This window comes from Alosa sapidissima, chromosome 11 (assembly GCF_018492685.1).
Source record: "Alosa sapidissima isolate fAloSap1 chromosome 11, fAloSap1.pri, whole genome shotgun sequence".
NCBI classification, from domain to species: domain Eukaryota; kingdom Metazoa; phylum Chordata; class Actinopteri; order Clupeiformes; family Clupeidae; genus Alosa; species Alosa sapidissima.
In genome coordinates, this window is record NC_055967.1 from 11,932,771 (window position 1) to 11,958,400 (window position 25,630).

Consider the following 25,630-nt stretch of genomic DNA (forward strand, 5'->3'; position numbering starts at 1 on the left):
AAATGGTTACAGTATTAAATGTCACATTAAATAATGCAACAAATAATGCAACATAAACATATCAGTAAAACACAATCTCTGTTGATTCGGTTCAAAAGCATCTTTAGCAACATGATATGTGACATAGCTTAAAGTCACGGAGACAACATATTATTTATTTTATTTTGATACTATTCTGATGACCTTTAAAATCACCACAACCAAATATGTGAATGAAGCACGCTTTCATTGCAAATGAATTTGCACTAAATCTCTGCAGTAGCTGCTGCTTTCCAAGGGGTGGCGCAGTGTCACTGAGCTGGGCTGACTGATGAGGCTGGGGCCATTCTCCACTGGGTGGCAGAAGGCTGCCTCATCATGAGCATGTGTGAGAGTGGAAGGCCGGGGGGTGACAAACACACAGGATCAGCCAGATATTCGCAGCTCTATTTTTGGACTGCAACTCCGTTCAGTTGCAGGTAGTAATCAGTGGGACAAGCTGAACTGAAACGGAGAGTGCTGATGCCTCTGCAAAAAACACGGAAGCACACATTTAGCGACTATTAATGTATAAATATAAGTAGAAAATGATGAGAACTGCAATTTGATGATTAGATCTCATCAGAAGAGTAATGAACTCATTACACTGAAAACTGAGATGTAGATCTAATAGAACTCGGCCACTCGGTCCAGTAAATGAGGCAGGGCAACATAAGAATATGCAGTACATTAGGTCCAATTTCACTGTTGAAAAACAAATGAGTTTGCATACCAAACTGTCATAGAACTCAGAAGACTCATCTTAGCACAAAGCATTCTGGGTACAACTTTGTTAATATTTCAGGCATGTCCATTCTGACAGCACATCCTGTTTATGACCGAGCAAGCAGAGTGAGTATGATCCTCTTTCCTGGCACCGGCAGGCCACGCTTCCCACTGCCTCATGGTATCAGAACCCACATCCCACAAGATGTCTCCTCTAAACTCTGTCTTGCTGTCAACTTGCTTCAGAAAGCTAGCTGCCCATGTCTGCCTGTGGTTCAATTATATGCTGGTACTGTAGTATGCGCTTAAATACACTAGTTAAATACAGAGGGATACTAAAAAAAATTATCATTAAGTAATTTAGTTAAGTAAGTAAAATTAAAGCTCATGTCTGCTTTGTGATGACAATGAAAAAGCACATCACATATGAAACTTCAACAGTCTGAAGCAGTTATCCGTCACATTCAAATTGCCTGGTTTGGTCCTATTAGAAAAAGAAAGAAGAAAAAAAAGAATATTGAAAAAAAATGAATATTTCTAGTCCATTTCCACCTCACCTCAATTGACCAGTCCACCCACTCAGACAGCCTAAACCATTTATGCACAACTGGGAGCAAACTCGCATGTAGAAATTTGAATTTGAAACGGCAACCTACCAAGGACTGCAATTAAAATGAGGGTTTTATTTACTTGCACTTCTAATCCCACAGTGGAATGCAAAATAGTTTTCTGACCCAAGGCAGATGTTTTTGTTCTTCTAATGATGAAAAGGGCTTTGCCCCACTGAGGAAACTTCCATGGTGGAGGCAATCGTCAGTGGTAGGACAGTATTTCTGAAGTTGCTTGGCTAAGAGGCATAAAGCCATGAGGTGTGCTCTGTGTAAACCCATAGCTGTTTATGCCCAACACTCCTCTTATACAACACTGGGTTCAACACTGTCTTCATGGCACATTTCTGGAGCCGTGAGTCCATTTTGGAAGCTCTTTTTGGATGCCTCATTACTGGGAATCAGATCTAAGAACACAGAGGAGACAGAGGACAGACATAGAGGGACTGGATGCCTGCCTTGGCTTTGGATAAGTGGACCCTCTCATCAGTCACCTGCTGTCTCTCCCACTCAGTCACCATCCAGGATTCATTGTGGACATGGGCGCTACAGGATAGTGAAGCACCCCTGACAAGCAGCCTTTCAGGGAGCACAGTCGTGTTAATAGCCTGTCTCTATACTGTCTGTTGAAGCACAATGGGGAGAGTGATGCTTGTGCAAGAAGGGACTCAAATTGGCTGTGCATTTTCTGCACTAAACGCAAGTGAAATGTGTTTTTTTTTTTCTCCAGGGGAAAGATTTTGCTTATCATTTTCTTTTATCAATTCAGAGTTTCAAAGGGAGCTTTTCCTTGATGAGAGAGCTATTATCAGTATGAGAGGAAGGAAGGATAGCCTTTCACTTTAAATGCCTCTCAGTGTTCTGCTTCAGCTGACCTTTACATCTTTGAGGGAAGGAAATCCCTTATCTCAGCCAGCCTTTCACAACACTACATACATATACTTACTACTTATTCATACTTTGCACGCGTCTCTTTGGCTGGAGCTGCCATCAATGACCTCAGCATTATAGCCCATATCCTCTCGGAAGAGGAGGGATTTTTTTTATCAGACATCAGTCTGCCAAGGAAAAACATATACGTTTTCAATCAAAAGGAGCTCAAATCATCTAAAGTAATAAATGTGTTTAAGGCTGCGGACATTCCATAAAAATAGCACAACACTTGTGTTTCAATATGAGGGAGGAAACTGGCCTCTATCCCAACTTGGTGGGGTGAGTGATTGAACACCTCCACATGACGTGGGTAACACAAGGGTGGGTGTGACTGTCTGACGGGGCCACGGAGGTCAGATCCTGTACCGGGCATATTGCTGTGGTAACACCCTGCACTGCAGCCCGACTGACACAATGAGGCAGGAACACCCAGCTGAGGGGTTAGGGGTTATTCACCACGACCCCAGCTCAGAGAGATTTATTCCGCTAACATGACTTTCCAGGTCCCTAGGGCAAACAATAAGGAGTGACTCAGGCATTTAAAAACAAATTAATAAAAACAAAAAAGATCCCCATTATAAACCATGACTCTTGACAATCACTTGCCTACATTTGGCTCACAGGTCTGTTATATTTTAGAACAGCCTGAACAGTCAGTAGGTAGTAATTGCCCACTTTCCACTATTTAACCTGTCAAATAAAGTACCTTCTATTAAAGCAACTGTTCCATTTCTTCTGATAAATTAACTTTCTCTCTGCAAAGAGGAAATTACAAACATTATAGGAAGGTATTAGTACAACATTTCAACATCTAAAAACAGAACAGAGTACAGGATTGTATATAAGGACCTTAACAACATAAAACAACTAAATTGTTGTGGCTAAATTGTAGCTAAATTCATCATTCACCCCCAAAAATGGTTAGCACTGCTGGTCTGCCTATTAGCCTCTTAGTCAGACTCTCCCTGTCTGACATTGCGGAAATGAAGACAATACTCCATGGGCCCTCCCACTCAGTTCATCTCCAAACCAAGAGGGCCAGCCAGACTCATCATTCAATGTACCCAACAAAAGCAAATTCCGCCCATTCTCCAGCCACACAATCATGTTATTTTATAACCTGGCGTGAATTGATGACAACTCCCAGGTCCCATGGCCTACTTTGAGTCTGCCCAGCCAGAAAATGCTGTCTCTCAATTCTCGGTTATTTATTTATTTGCATGTGGCCATAGATGCAAAGTCTCACTGCTTACACCGCTGAGCATTTAGTTTGGTAAATGATCGGGGAAAACACAGACCTGGCCTCTTTTGGGATGGGACAAAACAATTGTTAAAAAACAATGATATTGATTATTTGCGAGCCATGGCAAAACAACATTCTTTTCAGTTCATCCAGAGGTGAGCAGGCATCCTACTTAGCTCCCTGGTAATGAACAACTTATGGGAAAAATCTGAAGAAATTCTTTCATGTAAAAAATCCTCTTATGTTTCAGTCATTGGGCCCTATCATGACATTCTAAAGTGCATCGTCACTCGTCCAGTTCACATTGGGAGGGGTTTCGTTATCAAAAGTGGAGCGCATGGCGCAACAAGGTGTTCCTAGGTTTTTTAATCAGTCATATGGGTGTGTTTGGGGAGTAACATCATTTCAAACCAATGAGAATGACATCTGTCATTCCCTTTAACGGCGCAAAGCGCGATATGTCAAATAAATGCATCGGTATTTTGGCATTCAACGGCGCATTTGAAGGAGGCTGCTTGCGAGAACGTATGGAATAGTCATTCTTAAACCATGCTTTACTAAAACCTAGCATAGCCTTCACGCATTTGCACTCGTCTATTATTTGAACTCATTTGCAAAGTGAAACTAACTTCACCAAGGAGTCAGTCAAAGACAAGACAGTTATATGCAGTTACTTTCACTATTGACTGACAATGGGTTACCACCGAAAACATAGGCTGGAAAAAGCAACACTTACCCTAATGTTGCTCAAATGGCTGAATAAAACAACATTTATCCTGCAGAGGAGTTGCTTACATCTCGTGACGGTGCGTCTTCAGCTGTGCTCCACACGTGTCTCTCGCCTCTCCCCTAATCACTTTTAACCGTCATTACCAATTTGCAAAAGATGGTGAATAACTACTCATCATTGTAATCGTGCAATTTGTAATGCTTTGCATGGACGTGCACTGGTGTGCGTTCATGAATGATAGAAGGATGTGCGTGCACCTGCCAATATGACTGTTGACATGCGCTCTTAAAATAGCATATGAACAACTCGCCATTGACTTCTGACCAGGTTTAGGTGGTGTATGATGGAGATTTTTAGACAACGCGCCAGGCCCCTCCCTAGGTTGTTAATTGCCACAACCCGGGGCGCGATGTTTAAAAAATAAACGTGCAAAATACCGAATTCAACTTTGCGCGGGTGAAAAACGAACTTTACTCCATGCGCAGGTGCCCAAAATACAGCCCATTATTTGAAGTGAGTTGTTTAGGGCATTACAATTAGACGAATAGGCCAAATAATGCTGCAATGTCACATTACCCGGCTTTCTTTCCTTATTTGTTTTGTTTTGTGTTTTGTTTATTTTGTCTCTGTGCTTGCTATGATTGTATTTGGATGAGGTTGTGTTTGTTTATACTTGTGTATTTACTGAAGCTATCCCCAGGTGCTCAGCCTGAGCAGGTATTGATCACTGGTATTGACCGGATCTAGGCACAGTTCCAGGTCTCCTTCCCTCTCACTGATTTGGATAACAGAGTTTTAGTACAGAGAAATGGGAAAAGATAGGTGTGAATGATAGCTGCCATGTACTGTAGACACTTCATTACATCCTTTAACATCCTCTTACAACCTTCGCATGACCTTCAATCACTAAAAGTGACACATAAGACATTAGTTGTTAATGTCACCTTATTAAGTTTTATTTCACTATATTATTTAGCAAGATGTACTATTATAGCCATTTTATATCAGGCAGTTAGCACAGTACGACATATGAACCAACAGGATGGAACAAAACTAAGAGACTGAAACTGATCACAGCCACTACTATCCTTGTGTAAGACTACTTGAAATGTTAACAGAGACTAAGACAAGACAAAGTGCTGCCTTAAAAGACCCTTTAATCCTTCAAATGTCATCTCTGACAACACCATTACAGTCAGGCAGCAGAAGTTTTTATAAACAGCATCAAAACCCAAGTCAAAAGTCAAGAGTCAATTCAGTTGATGGCAACCCTGTTAATTAAAAATGATACGAGAACATTTATCCGGAGCTCAACTTATACTATTAATGAGGCAAGTGTGTTTTCATGCTCTGATAGCATCACTGTATAAAGCTCTTTGTATAACAATCTTCTATAACAATCACAAAACTTGGGATCAGGGATGGAGGGAATCCAGACCTCCTCATATACTAAATATATCTGCATGCTCTGGCTGTGCCAATGTAGAATGTCCTTTAAAATATTTGGTAACATTTTACTTAAAGGTATCTACATAAGAGTGACATGACACTGTCATAACCCTAACACTAACCCTAATTTGTCATGACAAAAACCGAATGACACTAATCCTAACCCTAACCCGAACTTGTCATGAAAAAAAAACGAATGACACTTGACAGAAGTGAGTGACAAAAGCGCTATGTCATAAATGTTTATGACTTGTTTATAGTGTTTATGACACGTTCATGACAGTGTCATGTCACTCTTATGTAGATACCTTCAAGTAAAGTGTAACCAAATATTCTATACAGTAAACATCATACAGTAAACTTGGGAGCAAGAATGAAAGGGGATGATTTAAGAGACCAAAACAGCTACAGTTCCAGTTTTCTATGAGGAGAATGGGAGACACAGCTTACAGTGAAAGATCCTGCTGTCATGTCTGTTGTATTCAGGCACTTTGAGGTGTGGTGAACTTCTTTCTTATCCCAAATTATGTTTAAAAAGGAGGCGATGAATCCCAGGAGAGAAAGCCTGAGGCAGAACTGAAGGGCTGTGAATGAAGCGGGATTAAGCGCCTCTGTGGAGCAACGTTGAGTCACTGTCATCCATCATGAGGGCACCGAGAGCCACAGCCATCCCTCAGTCTGCTGGCTCAGAGCGAATGTTTACGTTTCGCCTTAAGCTAATGAATGACTCAGGGCATGCATCATTAATAGACTGAAATATAAAGTCTAGTTTTGCAGTATGCAGCGCAAGAGAGTGGTGACACGCGAGGCGGCCTGGGTAGGACACGCTTTGCTGTTCTGGGTTCGTAAATACGCAGCACAAAACATGTTGGGACAAAGGCTATCCTGGAGGTCTGACCAGAGCATTGTGTAAGCATGACTGATATTAGCTGGGGTTGTGGTGGGTGAGTTATCAGCCTCTGCAGCCCGAGGTACACTCACCGAGCAGGCACAGCGGAGGGAAGGAAGGGGGCCTCGTTGGTGACTGCAGTGGCCCAGGCTCTGACACACACACACACACACACACGGGTGGCAGACTCTAAAAAGGACATGTCCAGGTGACGAATGTGCCCCTGAGGCCTGGCGGCTCATCACTCGGGCTCGGGCTCTCCGGGGGGTCTGACAGGCAGCACTGGGTCTGGAGCTTGAGCCAGAGCTGCTGGAGCCAAAACCACGCGTGAGCAATACAAATGACTGCTGCCGGATCCTGCTGTCTCACACTGCTGATCCACAGGCTGGCTCTGCAGCAGGGCACTCTTCTTTCACACTCACACCATACATTTGCAGGCACAACAAATAAATGGTCAAGAGCCAGTGCTGTGCAAACAAGGCCAGCACAGGCTTGCTTATTGAGATGGCATGGGAAAAAAATGGTTTAGTCCGTGTTTCTTTTGGAGGTCTGACAGACGTTTAACGTTGCTTGTGGTGATCTGGATCATCGCTACACCATCATTTCAGTTGGATAACCAAAACATTTCAAGACTTTGGCTGAAATGCAAGAGCCCTGAAAGCATGCCTCTTGACATGTCTCTGTATCTGCACTGAGTGAATACATGTGTGTGTGGGCATATCAAAACACAGACTTCATGTCTCAGATGGTTGCATGGGGACTGATTACAAATGCACAGGCCTAAGTTTAAACACTTCACATGTGAGAGTAGGCTATGTGTGTTAATACACCCACTTTGAGTGTATGATTTAATGTGAGGTGAAACCCTGATTTACGGGTAGCCCCTGAGGAGAGACATAGGAATGCTGTGGCAAGGTGCTGACTCCGGCCAGGCCACAGTGACACAGTGTGTGAGTGTGAGTGAGTGAGTGGGAGTCTGTGTCAGCAACACACCATTTCAAGTGATGCTCTAAGCCCCACTTCTGAAACCAACACCGTCTTCAGACACATTGCTCAATGCAACAAAATAAGCACATAGGGACGAGGCCTTGTTTATCCCCAACCACATTTAAATGAGTACTAATTAAGAATTTCTGGGGAGGCCTCCCACACTATAAAATTAGAACAAGGAGGACTTAAATGGATTGCTACGGATAGTTATATGCTGTATTAGTTCGAGGAACTTAAACCAGTTGTGGGATGAACAAAAAACCCTGTCATTATGGCAATGCTTTGACCTTTTCACCCTGTCGGTCTCACACACACAAAGACACTCACACACACACACACACTGAGAAATACACAAAACACACACACACACACACACATTCATCAAACATCCATCCAATCTAAAACTCATGTCCTTCTTTGTCTGTTCCGGGTTCATAAGTTGAGCACACATCACGAGGCAGAAAAATCACCTGCTGGCACAAGGGCAATTCTGTGTCTGGCTCCTATGAATGCACTCAAGCAGTGAGGCAGCATCCACCTGGCCCTGGTCTCATATTAATGAGGACTTTGTGCTTGTGCAAGTCTGTGTGCTTCTAAGGACACCTGCTACTCTTCTCAACCTAGCCAACAGTCCCCCCGGGGGAAGCTTGGCAGGCCAAAGAAGCAAAACTCAGCTGAGACCGAACAGGACAACCACAAAGGCCTCACTTCACTCTGCTGCTCTGACCAATGGACTAAGCAGCACCAGCGTCTAAACAACGAAATAAACAAACAGAACAAAACAAAATAAAGTTACACTGGTAAGGAGGAGAAATGTTTCTTGCTTTTACTGTCCAAGAGTGGAAGCATTGAATGCAGAAAGCTGGAGTAAACATTCAGTTTCTGCTGTATCTGACTTTAACAGTCCTATCCAACTCCTGCAGAGCCCATAGCCTAGGGTGAAATCATCAAGGCGAGTTCATATCCCTGACCTACAGAGGTTTTGACTTACAAAACACCTGCACTGCCCTTACACATCATTTGAGATCTGGATGAAGGGAACGTTCAGAGTGAATTAATTTCACTCATTTCAGCCGATCAGTTAGATTGATCATGTAGGCCTTTGAAGGCTCCTCTGGTGTCAGTGAGAGCCCATGAGTGACGAGTGTCGTGGCGGGAGGATTAAAGGAGAAACTCTTCCACTGAGGGCCCCCACTAATGGTTGTTTTCATTCCCGTCTCATGTGAGGTGACATGGTGACATTTTTTTCCCAATTTGTGATGACTTATTTTCTGTTGAAAGGGGTGGATCTTCCTTGTTTAAAAACTTATTCCACAAGTCAAAAGTCATTTAAGAAGAGTGCCATGGGCTATATGGTAGATACACCCCTCTACTTTATTTATACAAAATCAGTACAGCTTCCTTTTAATTAACAATCTCCTGTGTTAATTACACCATGTGTAAATATGTGACAAGCCAGATTACTACTCTCTACCATGACCGTGACCATCTGACCTACCTACTCTAAGACAAAGGTACAAGCTAAAAAGACGTAAAAGAGAAGGATGATAAAATCACAGAGACAGGCTCCAAAGAGTAGAAACCAAACCTGTGTATACAAAACAGTCCTGGATGAACAGGTCTGAGAGAAATCTTGTAATAAGGTTCACTGCAAAATAGGTAGACATAACATAGCAATGTTTACATTAAATATCATACACATACTTAACATGTGTGAGCTAAGGAGCTGACTCAACCATGACAAATAACAAAGCGACCTTTAATAAAGCAATGATGGCTGCTTTGTTGACCTTCATGCTGAATCCGACAGCATTTCCCTGACAGTGAACCAGTTAATCCCGTCTGAATGAAAACCCTGCTTGTGATAAAAGCTTGGAAGTCTTTTTTTTCTTCTAAATCCTCCTTAGACCGCAAGAGAGTGAGAGTGAGAAAGAGACAGAGACTGAGACAGAGGGAGAGTGAGAGAGAGAGCACAGAGAGTAGAGTCCATGACAAAACAGGGAAAAAACATAATTGAAGACCCGATCACGTCCTCACTGGGGTAGAACACTCCGGTGCCAGAGCTTCATTATGGAGTCTCATGCAGACTGAATGGGCTGCCTATGAAAGTTTTAAGATGTGATTTGCTGATGCTTTAGAGCTGGGAGGTGGTGTGATTAGAGAGCGGTACCAGACTGTCAGAATGGGATATGTGATAAAAGTGTGTGTGTGTGTGTGTGTGTGTGTGTGTGTGTGTGTGTGTGTGTGTGTGTGTGTGTGTGTAGCCATTTGCCGTTGGGAATGCTGTCACTATGCTGTGGCAGCAAAGATAACCTGCTGCTATCCTCTATAAGATTTGGGCTCCCACAGTGGCTATAAAGTTGGCCCTCGGGGTCTGTTTCTCACCCAGCAATGGCTTTCAGACAACCCATGGTAAACCATCTAAGAACTCTGCAATGTCATAAAAATCAACACCATCTCCATTAAGGCAATTTTTCCCTTGCACTCCGATGGGAAGTGTGGGAGTGTTTGCAATTTAGTTCAAATAAACTAATCCTAAAGTATAAGATCATAAGATGGTGTACAATCATTTGCAAAGCCTTCAAAAACAGAAAAAGATCAATGTTTCACCAAAGACTGTGGGATAATATTCTTCATGGTGCACATATCCCTGGCAAATATTGATTTAATGTTGATTTTCTGCCAAAATGACCCTGCCACATGCCAAAAGGTTGCAAGACAATGTGGTACAACCATAGAATCAGACAAAGAAGCGTTTACATATTTTTTAACATTTCCATGAAAAATGGTGTGTTCATACCCTTTTTAAATAATCAATAGAAACGACTTTATTTGCCATCACAGATCTTATGATTCTAGACGGCATCTTTTTAGCAGCAATCCAGATTTTTAGACAGGAACAATTCTTATTCTTTGCCATCACTCTGGCCTTTTGCTCACTTTTTAATGGACTGAGGTCTGGACTCTGGCTGGGCCACTCTTCAAATGTTGATATTGTTCTCTGTTAACCATTTCTTGCCTTGTTTGGCTTGTCAGGCCGCCATGTCCCTGGGTCAAAACAAAATTATTTGTCCAGGTGTGCCCTTATAAAGGTTAAGCTGAGTTGTGCATGTTTGGAGAAGGGTGCTCCTTGATCAGCATCCATGATGACCAAGTGGTCCATTTTGGAATGGGGTAAAAATGTCAACCACCAAATCACCATACCCACAGTGGAGAATAGCTATAGAGGTGTACTAGTTGGACAATGGGGCCTGGCAACATTGTTAAACTAAATAGCATCATGAGAAAAAAGGACTAGATCAAGATTCTGAAGGAAAACCTAATGCACTGAGCAGGGAACCTTGGGCTCATAGGCAGCATCAGACCTTTAAGCATAACAATGATCTGAAACATCCAGCCAAAGTGGGAATAAGTGGTGAACAAGAAACAATATGGTTGAGACCTCAAACCATAAAAAAGTGAGCACAAGGCCAGAGTTATGGCAAATAATGGTTCCTGCCTCAAAACCCGGATTGCTGCTTAAAAGGTCTAAAATCATTGTGGAGACATGGAGAGGCTTGGTAGGTATTATAAGAGCTATCCATTTTGAGAGCTATGATGGCAAATAAATATGTTTCCATTGATTATTTAAAAAGGGTATGAATAATTCTGGACATGCCATTTTTCATAAAAATGTTAAAGATAAAAACTTTTCTTTTTTTGATACCATGTTTTACCACATTGTCTTACAACCTTTTGGCATGTGACAGTGTCATTTTCAGTCAGAACAAACATATTGGTCAAGAGAAAATCAACATTAAATCAATATCTGCCAGGGGTATGAATCATTTTGTTCTTAACTGTAAGAACCAAGTCCCAAGACAATGTACAGCCAATGATCATTATTTTGACATACAGTAGCTATGATCCCTTTTGGCACTATTCTGCATTTGCCATGTTTATATGTGATTGAAACCACTACAGTGAGGTATGAAGAACTCAAAATCTTGGCTGCATAGGGGGGAAAAAGTGTTGACAAATATGCACACAGAATTGTGATTGACAGACGTGCTATGGATGGATCTGAAACGAAGCAGGCTTGTGCACCACAAGCCAGGCATGACAGGACCAAAACTGCACAATACACTGCCAATTTCCAATTGAATAAGGAGACCGTGGGCATGCTTCAGTTGTTCCAAATATCTCAGTTGGCTCTCAAGCCTCTACCCTGCTGAATAAACACAGAACGACGAATGGATTGCACAGAGTTTCTGTCCACTTTTTAAAGAGAAACAGCGACGGCAATGAAACTGGGCCATTTAACTTAACTTTTAAGTGGCTGGAGGCCCATAGTCTACAGCTCTGAAACATAAGCCCAGCCTGGCATGGTCAGGACAAAGCCAGGGCAATGGTCGCCGTGAGGATAACTGAATTACAGCGTCCACAATATCCTTTGTGTGCGTGTCCGCGGTCCCGCTCCAGGCGCTCTAACTCGTTTATGGGAGACTTAGCCTCAGGTTGAGGCCCCAGCTCTCCGGCACTAAAACAGCCCATTAGAATTCAGTTGTGGCCAGAGCATTGACTCTCTGTCTAGTCTCGGAGCTAATCCATGGGAGCGAGATGGCTCTGGGTTGGGTGGGAATACTGATTGAGATGTCAAAAGTCATTCCTCTCATCCTTGTTTCTCGCACTTTGTGTCCAAGACGATGTTTCGACCGTGCACATCACAGGGGAGATCTCTGAGGTGATGCAGAGGGGAGGAAAACGACAGCTGCATAGATCCATCAATAATATCAAAGATACGGTGGAAATATGCTTTTCTTGAAATCGGGTGAACTCGTTTAAGTATAAGTATAAGTATATGTATATATACTCTTTCGATCCCGTGAGGGAAATTTGGTCTCTGCATTTATCCCAATCTGTGAATTAGTGAAACACACTCAGCACACAGTGAACACACAGTGAGGTGAAGCACACACTAATCCCGACGCAGTGAGCTGCCTGCAACAACAGCGGCGCTCGGGGAGCAGTGAGGGGTTAGGTGCCTCGCTCAAGGGCACTTCATATACTCTACGTGCCTACTGGTCGGGGTTCGAACCGGCAACCCTCCGGTTCCAAGTCCGAAGCGCTAACCAGTAGGCCACGGCTGCAATACACAATACACTCAGCAGTGGCAATAGTGTGTGTGAGGTGAAAAAAGGGATTTATTAGTGACCCCCTTCTCTCTAACCGGCGGAATTTGGTTTCGAAATGTAGTGAGATGTGCATTGGAAGCAGAGGCAGAAAATTTCAACATCAAAGGCATTATGTCAATGGCAGCCTTTGACTAAAAACATTTACAAAAATGTCTTTAATCCAGACTGCAAATCATTTCGCGACCCCTCCAATATTTTTGGCAACCCCCCTGTTACCGACCCCCAGTTTGAGAACCACTGCATTAGTTCATACTGATGGCAGTGAATGGGAATTTAGGCAGGAGTGTGACTGACTCGGTTCCTGTAATAAAGGTTACGCAATAAATTTCAAATAATTTCAACTTTTGAGGCAACAAGCAATGGGTCATGAGTGAATCTTACTACCCTCTCATACCGGGAAGACACAGCCTGACAGCTAGCACAGACATAAAAGGAAGCAAATGACACTTCCCAAGTCTTTCACATGAACATTTATGTCAAATGCAGCTTTGAGACATACTTGAAAGGACGCCCTCGCAGGGAAGGAAATGATGGGCCCTGCCTCTACCTGCTCCGACACCCAGCATGAGCGCTCACCTCTTAATTATACATTTCAATTAGCATTTCCGTGGCTGTGACGGAGGACGGGCAAATTAAACTATTGCTGCTGTGCGCAGGTTCCTGCTGGCGCCTAGCATCCCCCCAGGGCCGCTGGCCTTAATAATTACAGTGGTGGCTGAGGAGCTCTGGGAAACGCTTGGAGCGGAGCGTCAGCTCTCCACAGATCTGAGAGAAAGCAGACACACAGAGCACACCATAGACAATGCCATAGGGTCACGCCTGTATTGGTCTAGACTAAACATGGAACTGAAGGCAACCATGGTATGGGTGTTGTCGCCAACAGTGAGAACCAGTGTGAGACATTTGCCGAGTCAATTGCCAAAGAAATAGTGTAGGAAGTCTGCAGTGTTTGCCACAAAGCATGAGCTACATGACTTCTTTGAACTGATTCTTTAAAAGCCTGTCAGAGTTAGTCATCTTCACTCAATTACATCTAATCATTGTCAGATATTTTTCAATGCATAAGACCTACAGTATGGTTACCAGTAAACAAAAATACAAGAGGAAGCAATACAGTATTTGTACATCTAAGATTCACAACATAAAGCATTAAAGAGCTTGATAAGTGGTTGTAGTACTTTTAAAGCAGTGCAAAACCAATACTTTCAATGTATTTTTGCCCGAGGCAGTCCACAGCTCTTTGAGTTCCACAGACACAACAACCTCTTTTCTACTTGGCCAAGAAGGTCAAGGGGAAAATGGGAGGGCTTGTCCATCATCCGCGTCCTCCTGTGAACCATCGATGTCCTCTTCTGAGCCATACTGGTAAACCAACCCTTGCAAGAATATCTTCAAATTGCTCTGGTAATGAAGGAAGCATATCCCTAGCATAGCATATGCTCAACAAGCAGACAAGCAATAGAGCTCCATCAACACAATCAATTCAATTCATCAAATCAATTCTGCCAACATCAATGCTCCTTCATGCTTTATGTGCCTTTATTAGCCTGCTTAAAGGGAGCACATTGGAGATGAGAAGGCTGGGCACCATGACATATTGTGGAGTGTCCTCTACAGACACACATAAATAAAAGGCTGAAAGTGTAAAGCTCTCGGACTGTACGCTGAGAGATATCCACTCTTTTTGCACTACTACAGGATCAGGGGGAGGCTAGGCTCAAGCTCATGTGGGATTCCTCCTCTTGAAACACTTTGGGGGCTCAGAAAACGAAAAGTATGACTGCATGCTGCCAATTCGCTTAATGAAGAGCATAGATGATATCCAAAACTCTATTGGAAAGCACAGTTGGTGTTAAGAACTGAAATCTGGCAGTATGGCTTCCAGCATTCTGGGAACCAGAGCAGAGTTGAAACACCCCACTTGTCTGATCGCTCCCATCCACATGTTTGCCTTTACGAGCCAAAACGCTGAAAATGACCTCAGATCAGCGGCAAGGGGGGAAGCCTGGGATTACTCGAGTCCAGGCCTGTCTGGAATTGACAGAATTAAGAGTGCCACCTCCAGCTCTCGGTGATCCCCACCACCTCAGATAGTCTGGATGTGTAATCCGTCTGATTTCAACACTTGTTTTTTCAGAGCAAAGAAAGCACTGTTTCTGAAGCACAACGTCACCAAGGAAGTTCGGAGATGTCACGCAGCAATTCAAAAGAAGAAGCAGATGTTGCTGAAATCGTTTCCTTGATGGAAAAGAGATGTTTTTTGTGTAAACACTGATATTTATAGAGATGTTTGCGCCTGAGGCCATTGTTTTGCTCTCGGTCTCTCTCTCAGACTTATCCTCCGCTCTTGGAGTATGCATTCCTTCACTGGCAGGAGGGGGAGAGGGGGTGTTCATTAGGCTGGGCTGTTTTGATGAGCTGCTCCGTGGCAGACTCTCAGTGACTTTGGGAGTGGGGGGAGTGTGTGTGTGTGTGTGTGTGTGTGTGTGTGTGTGTGTGTGTGTGTGTGTGTGTGTGTGTGTGTTGGGGGATGGGTGGGAGGGGGGTTGCGGGACGCAGAGCAGATTTGCATTCTTGGAGGTCTGAGACATTTTGTCTTGTGGGCAGATATTTCAGTTGTGACGGCTAAAATCATCTTTAGCCAGAGAAATAACATTCCATTGCTGTGTGTACTCTTGCGCAAGGTCTGCGAGCAAGCATGGGAAAGAGCCTGCATTGCCTGCCTAGGGGGGGAAGGGAAGGGGAGAAAAAGTTGGAAGGGAGCAAATGGACAGAAAACGGCCCCCAGGGCAAACACCAGCCAGTGACAGAAAGCAGGTATGCAGGCAAGCAGACACAAAACACACGCACGCACGCACGCACGCACGCACGCACACACGCACACACGCACACACGCACACACACACGCACGCACGCACGCACGCACGCACACGCACACACACACACACACACACACACACACACAAACACACACAAACACACACAAACACACACAAACACACTCATAACACATGACACATAAAACGTAAGTGGTTTTAAACTATACAATATGTAGAAAAGGAAGATGGGTGCGCTCACACAGAAAATGAAAATGAGAGTACTTAGGAAAAGGAGAGGTATCTGCACAGCCACACAAATTTGCAAAGTGCCGGTTATTAACACATATGTGAAGAACTACTTCTTAACACTCCTTAACACTACTTCTTAAGGCAAGGCAGTGTCTCCAGTAAGAATATTTCCATTTTATAATAGCGAAAGAAAATAAAAAAAGAAATGCTGAAGTCAGTAAGCAAAAAAAGCCCTTGTGTGCTCATATTCACCATGACACACTCTGCCACTTTCCCTTGAAAAGCGAGTAATTGCTATGGCAACTGGCAAGAATGAAAAAGAAAAAAAAAAAAAAAATATTCCCATGAAGCCAGAGCAGGGGCATACCGGGCCTGAATGGGGTTACGTTTTTTTCTTTTTTTTTGCCTTCATAAAAAGCCAAATTGCACCAGTCAGAGGGGCAGCAGGGGCCGAGGTGTGGAGGGGGCCCTTGAGCAGAGACTCCGCAGCTGAGAGCCAAGCACTGCCCTGCCCTGCCTTCGCCTGCTGGCCCTGGTGCTCTCTTTCCCAGGCTCTCAGCTATCCGAGTCGGCCTAATCACTTAAGGTAGGCCCCAAGGGAGGGAGAGAGCTTTACCGCCCACAACCTGTAGTTCACTTCTAGTTGTTTTTTTATTTTATTTTATTATTATCACACGTCGCAGGTAGCTTCACTTAGCATAGTCGAAAAAAGAAGGGTCACAAAGGTTTCGCTATGTCCATAGTGCAAACACATATACGCAAACTGCAAACACTTGATCACACCAACCCAAACATCCACACGCCTACATATTGAATATGTACCGGTATTGTACACGTGATATGCACTGACAGATAGCAGATCTATACGCCTCAAGCTATTCAAGACATGGTGCTTGCAAGCACACCCACTCTACAAACTCAGACATTAAAATTACCACACACTCACACACACACACACAAACATACTCACACACAATCACACACACACAGCTTTGCCCCATGGGTAAAATTAGTGGTTAGGATTTAATACCTGTGGCTGAGCAGGTAAAACGGAGCCAGTCTCAGCATGACTGTGGCCTGCAGAGCTCTCTGAGGTTCACTCTAAGATGTCTCCCCTGTGTGTAGTTTGAGCCCTGAGCCCTGTTCCCACGTGCGCACCTTCAAATCAACACCGCCTGCTTCGCCACACTGGGTTACAGCTGCAAATGGTGCATGCAAAATATTCCTCTCCAATGCCATGCAGTGTGGGGGAGGTGTTGAGCTGGCGATCAGTAAGTTTAAACAGCCTCCCTGTGCCAAAGTAAATTGACTCCCAGAGAAACTGTTCAAAACACCCAGAAGTAAAGAAACCTGACGGGACACCTTTAACCGAACAAGGCCCTTTCTACAGGGCAATTAAGAGCAAACACATTTTACACCATCATCTTGGAAGGGAAAGCGCCTTGTTTCCTCCCCATTACTTGTGACATTTAAATGTCAGCGTCTTGCCCTGATTAGAATGAGGGTGGATGGTAAGAGGTGAAGGGTGAGAGGTGGAGGCTGGGAGGTGGGGCCAGCGGCTTAATTAAAACACCTCAGCATGCCTGCACGTTTGCCCCAGTCATCCTTTCTGTACAGCTGCTGATAGCTGCCTCTGTACTGCTGGAGCTGGTCCTGGAGCGGATATTGCCTGTTGCACTGTGATCGTAATGAATTGATGAGGACTGGTCTGGCTGCTGAGGAGCACTGTGTGGCGACAGCACATGCTCTGTTTCATCTCTGTGGGCTGCCACCGTGGGCCGGGAAGCAGGGGGGTGAGGAGTGTGTGTGGGGAGGGTGTGTTTGTGTGTGTGTGTGTGGGGGGGTGGGGGTGGGTGGCTGGGGGGGGCATTATAACAGAATCCACATGCATCTTGACTCATGAGTGGGGGCGGGGAATAGCGCGTAGGCACGTGTTGCTATGTGTCTAATATGCTCGTGGGCAGCAGTGTGAGCTGATCTGTCTTGATGCATTTTGATATGTGTGTTCCCTTGTATTGTTTTGCGCTGGTGTGTGAGCATTTGTCTTTGTTTAGCATATTTTTAGTGTGTTCTTCTCCGAGAGGCCTGCTAGCCAAGAGGCCTGAGAGGAACTGTAACACTGCCAGTGTTTTGAGTGGACTGGAGACTGTGGGATTGGGAAAGTTGGATGAGGTGTTCAGCCTGTCCTGCAGGGGAATGTCACCTTCATTAAGCACCACCCAGAGAGCCAAATCCCATCTACTCCATAGACCATATCTGGAGACCGCAGCCCATGGTCAGAGAGAGAGAGAGAGAGAGAGAGAGAGAGAGAGAGACATGTGCCACTGTTCACCAGGCCGACCTTCACTGCCACATGAGCATATTCACCCTGACCATAGCAGACATGCTGTACCCAAACAAACTCTACTAAGTATAAACACAAGCAACCTTGTCTGCACAATAGTCACAACATGTCTAATACAATCAACTGACTGATTGCACATTGACCAAAAAAGGACCCTGATATATGGCCCACGGGCAGTCCTTGTATTCAAGTCTGCATCATATCTGAAGTTGTGGTATAAACACCATCCACCCCCCTCCGTCACTATGGCTGCAGTCAATACGAATCGTTTCGAATCTCTCTCTTTGCGTTGTCAGGGCCAAGTTAAGTGCAACAGGAAATTCCATTAGCTTTGCATAAGCCAGCCTTTTCTCTCACTGAGGGAAACAATTTGCTATCTCCATAAAATTCTATGGTAAAACGATGCTGCAAAGCCTTAACACTGGCAGATGGATTACTGTTATATTATGAATTATGAGTTGAAAGAGCGGCCCTCTCTTAGAGGTACACAAGTTCGCCTTAAAACCCACACCCCCATACTTGAGTCCCCACAATCCATCCTTGAAAGTAGTCTTCCATTACTTTTGTAAGGGTACAACTCTAGGGATTTCACAGTTCTTTCCTTTCACTTTTGGAGAGGATGAGGGAAGATGTTTTTGGTGGTAAAGAAGCAGAAATGGTTATGGATAATAAAGACTGCACGATCACTGTGCCAGTACTGGGTGTGATTGAAAGCCCCATATCAAGTGCCATCTGCATAAGCACTGGTGCGATAGACTGTATTTGTGTATGTGTGTGTGTGTGTGTGTGTGAGTGAAAAAGAACGAGAAAGAGAAGTGTTATGTACCACATACTGTGCTTGTGGATGAGTAAATGTATGAAGAGAAAGTGGTTACAAAAATGCCTGCTTATTTGCATGTTAGCAGCTCACCCTTTGGGTGCATAATTACCTGTGACTGTGTGTGTGTGTGTGTTTGCCAGTCTCAGAGTGTGTGGGAGGGCGTACGTGTGAGTCCTGGAGCCACTCTCCTCTCCAGACGCAGAGCACATGGCCGGGGGGTCAGAGGGAAAGCGAGCCGGGTTTATTTCAGTAATTACTCAGCCACGGGTCGCCGGCTCGCCTGCTCGCCTGCACATCCAACTTTAGCTCCATCGACTCCCTCTCCACTCTCTGTCACTCTTACCCTGCCACCACCTAACCCTTCAGAGTGGCTCAATCAGTTTACACACACACACACACACACTCACACACTCACACACAGCTAATAACCATGAGAGGGAATTTGGGGCCTAATGGCTTCCTGCCTAAAAGCCCCATCTCAAAGTGGGGTAATCGTTCACACAGTCAGGAGGGGTCTGCGGTAGCATACTGAGAGGGGCTGGGAGAGCTGGACATGTAAAGCTTTGTGCTTGAGGTTAGAAATGACCAGAGAAAAACTACAACCACTGTCAATCCAGCAGAGGCGGACAGAGTACACAGCTTCATTACTTGAGTAAAAGTACAGATACCCTTTGCTAAATTTTACTCAAGTACAAGTAAAAGTACAACAGTCAGATGTCTACTTAAGTAAAAGTACTGAAGCACTTGTTTTTAAAAGTACTTGAGTATCAAGAGTACAAGAGTAGCCTACATTTTCTAAATATTGCATTACTACTGCCACAGTGCTTACATTTATGTACAGAAACGTCCTACATGGAGTTATGAAAAATGTTAATACCTTGTAAAAGGAATTGAAAGTAAAATCAAATCATTTTCATCTTTTTACCATGTTGCCAGGGATGGGCAGTATTTCTAATACATGTATTTAAAATACACATTTCAAATATGAAATACCATTTTGTAATTGAAACACTTGAAGCGAAAACTATCATTAACTTGTTCAGAAATTTAAATAGTCTGGCGAGGTGGGGCCACGGATTGGCACATTCCCGGGATGGACCTGCTGCGTCTTCATCCATTGTTTTGTCTATGGTTTCGTCTCTTATCTAAATCTAACCATGGAGTTGACTTTGGCGGAAAGCTGAAGGTGATTGCTGATAGGCTGTCCCAATCAGTGGTGCCTGCACAATCCAATCACGTTTGAGAGGGAAACAACAAATCGAGGGTTTCCAAAATTTTTCTTTTTTTTAGAAGTAACGGATACTCACGGTTATGGATAGAAATGTAGTGGAGTAGAGTACAATATTTGCCTCTCAAATGTACTTGAGTAAAGTCATGAGTACTCCCCAAAAATGATACTCGAGTAAAGTACAGATCCCTCAAAATTGTACTCAAATACTGTACTCAAGTAAATGTACTCCGTTACTGTCCGGCTCTGCAATCCAGCCAGTATTATTTCCATAGCGCGATCCAACTGTATCACAGTGCAATTTTATTAGGATTGTACAGTATAACTGCCTACACAGAATGCATTCTGGCCATTAAACAATGCTTCAGGATGAGCATCAAGAAAACTGATTCAAGTCATATCGGTATGAATACTGTGGTTCATGTGTTGTGTTGCTTCTGCTACAGATAGTGACTCAAAGATTCAGACCTTTGTAATATCGCTAAAAGATTTTGCAGTGATAGAACTGAACAGGGGATATTATTGACTTTACTGCACAGACAGTTAGTGCCTTTGAGGCCCTGACTGACACTTTGGCAACAGTATTAATAGTTCACACATTGCAGCGATGAACATTTGGAAAAGCAATGTTCTACACAGTGTTCCACTTGGCTCCATCCTTATTGGTGTGTTGCAATGTTGGCCATAATCCCATGAAAAAAAAAAAACAAAGACATGAGGTCCTAACTAAAAGACTAGACATAATCAGCTCCATTCCACACATTTAATGACGGTAAACTGAGTAATTACACACTAGCTCAGACTAGCTTGCAGTGGATGGAGGCAAACAAGGAATGGAAAAACATGCAAAAGACTAGAACATGAAAAGGCCTACATGAGTTACACTTGTACTTCGCCAAAATGTCAGTGGCTGTGCCTGCTGTTATTCTCCTAGCAGAAGTAATGGCCACTGTTTAGCTGGCAGAATGTAATTGAAATCATTGATTTCATCCCCTGCAGAATTAGAGCGCAACGGAGCATGAAGTATGAATGACAGGCAACAAATGGACATGCAGTGACTCACAGAGCAAATGTGCAGAGCACAATGGAGAGGAGCATTCTTTTAAAATACAGCGAAGGAGAGGAGGGCTTACTGCCGCAAAGCAAACAGAGCGGGCCCTCTCTCCTCCTGCCTCAGCTGGAGCAGGCGATCTGTCATCTGAAGTGTGCTGTGGAGAGGGGAGAGGGGGGAGCCCATAGGAGGACGGTAGTGGTGGTGGGGTTGTGTGTGTGTGTGTGTGTGTGTGAGAGAGAGCGCATGTGTGTACACTGCATGCACGTGCGTGTGTGTGTGTGTGTGTGTGTGTGTGTGTGTGTGTGTGTGAGAGAGAGCGCATGTGTGTACACTGCATGCACGTGCGTGTGTGTGTGTGTGTGTGTGTGTGTGTGTGTGTGTGTGTGTGTGTGTGTGTGTGTGTGTGTGTGTGTGTGTGAGCATGTGTGTACACTGCATGCATGTGCGTGCGTGCATGCGTGTGTGTGTGTGTTGTTGATTAAGAGTACAACCTCCCACACTGATTTATATTTCAGCAATGACAGAAGAGAGCAGCTAATGAGAGGATGACAAAGGAGAGTCTTGCACATGTGCTCTCTCTGCTATACTTCACACTGGGAGACACCGCTGGACAATATAATGGATAAATTCTGCTCTATTCTCTACTGCCTACCACTCTGTGCTTCAGCCAACACGATTCAAAGGGAGCTGACACCCGACTCTGAAAACCTACTACTTCAAAGAGAGCATAGTTAAAGTGTCACAAAAGGCAGCTGACAGTGATAGGTATGGGAATTGCCTCATGAAAGAAGAGAAAGTGAGAGAGAGAAAGAGAGAGAGAGATAGAGTAAGTGAGTGAGTGTGTGTGTGTCTGATATCACATTCTGCCCCTAAAATTGTTAAATCATTCCCCTCACTCCTACTGCTATGTCCACAGTCCACACACACACACACACACACACACATCTGTACATCACCTCTCAAACACATACACATCTTCACTGCACAAAACACATTAACACGACCATCGTTGAAACATCTAAGGAACTCCCAAGGCCTCGTAAGCCCAGAGCCCCAGACATCCCTCTTCAGTTTTAGCTTCTTTTGCACGAGAACCTCCAGGGCCCACCCCATGCCCTGTGTCCTCTGTCACACTCACACACACACTCACACACACACACACACACACACACACACACACACACACACACACACACACTCTCTTTTGCACAAGAACCTAAAGGGCCCTGCCCCATGCCTGTGTCCTCTGCCTTCTCCCACACCTCAGCTACACACATGTTGTGATCACACACACACACACACACACACACATGTTCACTGAAGCATACAGGAGATGACCACACTCTCTGCTAACGCACACACACATTAACACCTACAGAGGACACGACATACAAACTGACAAGACAACCGTAAAACTCACCCTAAACATACCTTTTTGGAAACTGAGACGACAACAACAACGACGACGACTGAAACTGACCTTGGCGGTTGAACAGAAAACGTGTCACAATGCAATGTGTGCAGGGCTAAAAAAGGAAAAGCGATGGAGGAATGGAAGCGAGTGGAGAAGAGAGCAAAAAAAAGGAAAAACAGAGATGGATGGTGGGGGTGGTGTGGGGCGTTAAGAGCACAAGCCTGTTGATTTTCAGCTCTGTTTGTCTGCGGAGGTGCTGCCAAAAGGCCATCCCTCCCTCCTCGCCTGCCTGCTCGTGTTTGTGTTGGAGCTGTGTGTGCTCGCAGCTCGCTCGCTCATTGCTGCAGTGAAGGGTAGCTGTAGGAGAGTGGGATTTGCGGGCAATAACTCAGAGGGGATCGGCTGCTTCAGAGGTGTGCCCAGACACACACACACACACACAGACACACACACACACACACACAAAGATACAGAGACACACACAGAATGCGATGTCAGGCACAAACATATATAGCCACCCACACACACACGTGCAGACGCCCGCACATGCATTCTTGGCACCGCCAGCCAACATCTGTGACAAAAGAAACAATCATCTGGGGTTGCGTTGCATTCATACACACACACACACACACACACACACACGTGCTCACAGGCCCCGGTGCTGCCTACAGATGGCTGCTATTTACGCTGGTGGAGCGTGGGCATATGGAGACGCCGCAGAGGATCTGCTCAAACCTCCAGTGACGGATGACTGAAGAAATGCCCTGAGACAGTCAGACACTTCTTCTTCTTCTTCTTCTTCATCTTCTTTGACACCGTTTCGGGAGGTTCTGGTGATGGCTTCTCTGCTCAGCTGCACAAAAAGTGCCCCCCGATGACAAGTTTTTGCATCGGCAGAACTTTTTCCGCGTGTCTGCGGATAAAGCGCGTTCTCATGAGGTGGCCAGAAGCAAGAGAGGCTAAATAAATTAAACAACACTGGAACTACAAAGACGATTCCGCGGTGTTAGTAGTGGTAGAGACCTCCGCAGCCACATTTGGCGGCGGTAAGATGCTTCAGACATCAAACGAATCCCTTACTACTGAATTCTGCTGGGTGGAGAACTAGGATTTAACAGGAACATCAAATAGAGCTCCAGTGCGTTTGTCTTGGATGTGCAACCTCCATCAGAGGGCTTAGTTTCTTTCTTTCTTTTTTTTTTCCATGGAATCCGTGCAAGATGAGGAGAGGCATTGTGAGCACGGACTGATTACCACATCAAATCAAAGGGAGGGAAATGGAATACAACAATGCCCACGCTGGGAGATGAGTGGCCACGGGAGAGGAGAGCGTTCAGCCGGAGTGAACCTCTGGGATGGGATGGGATGTTCGCTTCTGGCAGTTACGGCTTTGGTTCTCAAAACTAACAGAGACAAAACTAACAAGACCACACACGCACTCATGCACACACACTCACACATGCACATACAGGCATGCACACACAAAGCTGTGTTATCACTGAATCCACCCATGAATTTTCATAGCTCAGTCTTTTGAAATCCCAGTAACACAGGCATTCTTATAATAGGCGGTGGTGGGGGGGCGGGGGGCATGTTTAACAACCTTCACTGGCACAGAATTTCACAGGGCTGTCTCGGGTTGGTGTGTAAGGGGCCCTTTGCCCTGGCGCATCGGTAAGCGTTCCTCTGTACCCGCGTGGGCATGCTCATTATCACATTACACTTTGTGCTGTATGCTTGAGGTGCATTAGGAGGCAGAGGGAGGTGGAGGAAGAGAAGAGAGGGGAACCTACAGCACTGAGGATCAGACGGCAGCCATGGACTCCCCGCAGCTCACGGCGCCTGGTGCAGCAGGCCAGCCTCGGCTCCACGCGCTCTCCTCAGCAGGCACCTGAAACCACAAAGGGACAGAGAGAGGGAGAGATGGGGGAAGGAAGGGAGAGAGGGAGAGGGAGAGGGAGAGAGAGAGTGAGAGAAGTGAGTCAGAGAGAGAGGAAATGGGGGGTGTAACACCTTCTTATTATCAAAGTTCTTAACCTTGAATTAGCTCATTCTCAATGACCTTCTAATCTCTTGGTGCCATAATGCACAATAGTGAGAGGGTGTTGGCTTTCAGGCAAATCTACCCAGTGGCAGGGGAGAGGGAAGTGAACCAACGCGGCGTGCGTGATAGATGGACAGGTAGAGCAGGAGAGGCTGAGAAACTGCCTTGGGGATGAGGCACTAATGAGACACTCCATCACAGCTCTGGAAAGGTGTTTATCTAACGCTGCACCTAAAACCAAGCCCGGCAAAGACTGTTGCTTTGCTAATGGACAAACAGCTGCACGATTATGTAAAAAAACCATAATGTATAAGAAAGTTAGCAGAGGGAGGGGGGGGTTAAGAGAGAATGACAGAAAGAGAATAAAAGAGAAAGCAAGGGGAGTGAGAGAGAGAGAATGAGAGAGAGAATGAGAGAGAGAATGACAGAGAGAATGACAGAGAGAGAGAGAAAACTTTTCACCACCTCACAGCCCCAACGGCAACTGAACCCAAGTCTCGCTGAGCCTTTGCATCATGAAATTGAGTCGCTTTTCTCCCCATAACATGATTTTCCACCAATTTGTGCTTAAACAAAGCTGGCTCTTCCAAACACCACGTATGCGGAGTTATTTCCCCCCTGTGCGCTCCAGCAGGAAGAGCTGCCTCTGTAGGGTTTTTGACAATGGGGCCGTTTCGGCTGTTTTCACCCACACGGATTATGCCCGAGTGTTTGGGAACGCTGCATTCCTCAGAGTGCACATCGCTGTGTGAGGAAGCGGGTCTTGCTGAGATCCTTTGTACTCCAATGTGTTAAAGCAGGCACCAAGTACAACTCTGAGTGGATAAATATATCCAGGCGTAATTCTCCCACTCACTGAGATTCTGTACACACGCACACACACCAAATCTGGAGG

General features: G+C 44.9%; 1 protein-coding gene across 7 annotated transcripts in view; it reads right to left on the reverse strand.

The window, feature by feature from the left end:
- The window catches only part of peak1 (pseudopodium-enriched atypical kinase 1), a 96,981-nt gene that overhangs the window by 25,350 nt on the left and 46,001 nt on the right, over positions 1-25,630 (reverse strand). For all 7 annotated transcript variants that reach the window (XM_042109043.1, XM_042109044.1, XM_042109038.1 and 4 more), the window contains one exon: positions 24,485-24,582. The gene's annotated coding sequence lies outside the window, so the exon portion shown is untranslated. The remainder of the gene's footprint in view (positions 1-24,484; positions 24,583-25,630) is intronic.